This window comes from Trichechus manatus, unplaced genomic scaffold (assembly GCF_000243295.1).
Source record: "Trichechus manatus latirostris isolate Lorelei unplaced genomic scaffold, TriManLat1.0 scaffold00008, whole genome shotgun sequence".
NCBI lineage: Eukaryota > Metazoa > Chordata > Mammalia > Sirenia > Trichechidae > Trichechus > Trichechus manatus.
In genome coordinates, this window is record NW_004443944.1 from 3,452,041 (window position 1) to 3,455,261 (window position 3,221).

General features: G+C 42.4%; 1 pseudogene; it reads left to right on the forward strand.

Moving 5' to 3' along the window:
• Window positions 1-697: 697 nt before the first annotated feature.
• Window positions 698-825, forward strand: LOC111819256 (uncharacterized; annotated as a pseudogene).
• The last annotated feature ends 2,396 nt before the right edge of the window (window positions 826-3,221 follow it).

Below are 3,221 nucleotides of genomic sequence, written 5' to 3' on the forward strand. Positions count from 1 at the left end.
GCATCACAGTTAGGGTTTTCTATTTGTGTATTTATATTTTGGAATTATGCATGATAGGTAGTTTGCACTTCCTGTGGATTTCATCTCTGGAAACAAAGAGGCATTGCAAAATTGTTAGTCACCAAAAGACTGTGGCTCAAAACCCTACAATGGCCTGAACTGCCAACCTTCCAGCTAGTAGTTAGCTGTTTGCAGCACCCAGGGACTTCTCTTGTGGGGAGGACCTTCTTTTATAAGGAAAAACTGTGCTAAGTCTTTAAATGAGACTGCGGGCAGCTTGAGGTGGGTTTGACTCTTCCATAAACTTGCCTGTGAGAAATGCCTCCATGTTACTTACTTTAAATAAAATCAAACTTAACTCAGAGATGCTGCCCAAGGAGACACCTGGATTGTTGCACCTGCAAAGAGAAGCAATATTTAAGGGTTGCAAGAGTTTATGGTTTCAATCATGAAGAGAACACTCAGAGGGTCATACCTGGAAGGGAAACGATTGAGTTCCAGGGAAGAGGGTGGGTCTTCAATGAAACTGTAGTGAGTACCTGGGAAACCGCACACCACCAAACTAATCCTCACTGCACAAAAAAAAAAAAAAAAAAAGCAGGTGCCCTCAAGTCAACTCCGGCTCATGGTGACGCCACGTGTGTAAGAGTAGAACTACGCTCCGTATGGCTTTCAATGGCTGTTTTTTCAAAAGTAGATATCTACCTGGGAGGGGAGATACCATGATCACAGAGGTGGTTTTCCCAGGGCTAGGCTTATCCATTGAAGTCTGGAAGTGCTGATCCCTAGGATTTCCCCAAATGTGGGAAACTCAACTGCAAAAAAAAAGATCCCTGGTGGCACAGTGGTTAAGTGTTCGGCTTCGAAGAGAAAAGTCGGCGGTTCGAGCCCACTGGCACCTTTGCGAGAGAAAGATGTGGCAGTCTGCTTTCATAAAGATCACAGCCTTGCAAACCCTATGGGGCAGTTCTACCCTGCTCTATAAAGTTGCTACAAGTTGGGAATGACTTGATAGTGACGGGTTTTGGTTTAGATCGCGGTGCCTTTCTTCCAAGGTGCTTCTGGGTGGATTCAAGCAACCAACCTTTGGGTTAGCAGCTGAGCGCTTGACCATTTGTGCTATCCAAAAAAAAAAAAAAACAAACTCAAAACCCATTGTTATCAAGTCGATCCTGACTCATGTGCAGAGAAGAGCTGCTCCATAGGGTTTTCAAGGCTGTGACCTTTCAGAAGCAGATCACAAGGACATTATTACTTCGCATTGGTACTGGGAACATTGAGATATGACTATGTTAAGGCACTTGTCCAAGATCCCACACCACTGAGAGTTTGACCAGATCTGTCCACCCCAATACCCTCCCCCAGCCTCTTAACCATCTTACCCACTTTCGCTTATCCTTTCTGCCCAGGAACCAGCTCTTCCAGACAGGGATGGCTGAGCAACTGTCAACTCTGTCAATCAGGAATTCCAGCAAGCCAAGGTTCGTGCTTGACCTAACTGCCAGGCTCCAGAAACCCAGGGCCACCTCATCTGTCTGGAAGCTGTGATTTTCCCCATAGCCTCCAACTGGCAGATCTTAATTGGCTTGGAGAACTGCTCACGGCAGGATAATTCATTGAGATATTACATAGTAATAATTCCCCATTCCTCATTCCAAGATGGTAGCCAGGTCTTGGTGCTCTGGGGCCTCATAGCGGAGAGAGGGGAGCTCATGACTTAGAACCAGAAGCAAAAGTCATCCCCGCATCCTCTGTCCCTGCCTGTTATGCAAACTCAGGCATTGTTTATAAAACCTGATGCCTTCGCCTCAGACGAAGGCCAGCTTTTCCTGGAGGCAGTCTCTCTTGAAGGAAGTACTGATAAATCATTGATCGGATCTAGTGCACGTTGCTTTTAATGATCTAACTCTCATGGCTCACCCATCCATTCGTTCCTTCATCAAATATTTACTGAGTGCCTACTATCATCCAGACACCCCTGTAACTACAATCCACGGGCAGAGGATGGGGTAACTCTCTGTGCAACCAGTATACCACCTACCAAAATTTCTATGACTTAAACTCCATTACCACCACGTGTCTGTCATTTGTTGTTCTGTGATGCACCCGATCCAAGCCATGACACTTTCAATCACCTCATATGCATGCGAAAGCTGGACAGTGAATAAGGAAGCCCAAACAAGAATTGATGCATTTAAATTATGGTGTTGGTGAAGAATATTGAATATACCATGAACTGTCAGAAGAATGAACAAATCTGTCTTGGAAGAAGTATAGTCAGAATGCTCCTTAGAAGCAAGGATGACAAGACTTCATCTCACATACTTTGAACATGTTATCAGAAGGGATCAGTCCCTGGAGAAGGACATCATACTTGGTAAATTAGAGGGTCAGTGAAAAAGAGAAAAACCCTCAATGAGACAGGTTGACACAGTGGCTGCAACAGTGGGCTCAGACATAGTGACAGTTGTGAGGATGGCGCAGGACCAGGCAGTGTTTTGTTCTATTGTACATAGGGTCAATATGAGTGGAAACCGACTCTGACAACAGCAACAAACTCTGCTATAAAACATTCTTCTGTATGGCACACACACAGACCTCATTTAAGGCTGTGGTGTTTGCTTATGTTCAAATCGCAAATATACATACACACAAACAGAATAAATATTTTTGAATGGGAAAAAAAAACAAATTCACAAAATATTGGAAGTAGTTATCTTTGAATGTTGGGACAATGAGTTACTTTGCCCTATTTTTTTTTTCCACTACAAATGGTCTTTGATAAGCATGCTTATCTTTAGCATAGAAAGAGCTAAGTGTTTTAGAAACAGAGGTAAAATGGCAGTGAAGGTGTTAATTGGACTTTGTCATCAGCAGCTGCTCATTTTGCATGTTTGAATCATAAAGTGTAAAGAGGCACCCATCACCCCTTTTGCTTTTTATTTCCCAACAGCTGTATCTGAGGAAACACGAATAAATAGCTGATATGTGCTAATTACTTAACATAACCTTGTAGTACACAGAGTTCTGTCCAACTGAAAAAAAACAGCAAAAACAAAGCAAGACTATTCAAACCAAATGAAATTGATCATCTGTACAAGTATTTTATATTTGATAAATAGCTATTAGAAATATGAAAAAAGACCAAATGGCTTTTTTTCTTACTTTTTAATTTCATTGTACTTTAGATGAAGGTTTACAGAACTAATGGTTTCTCATTA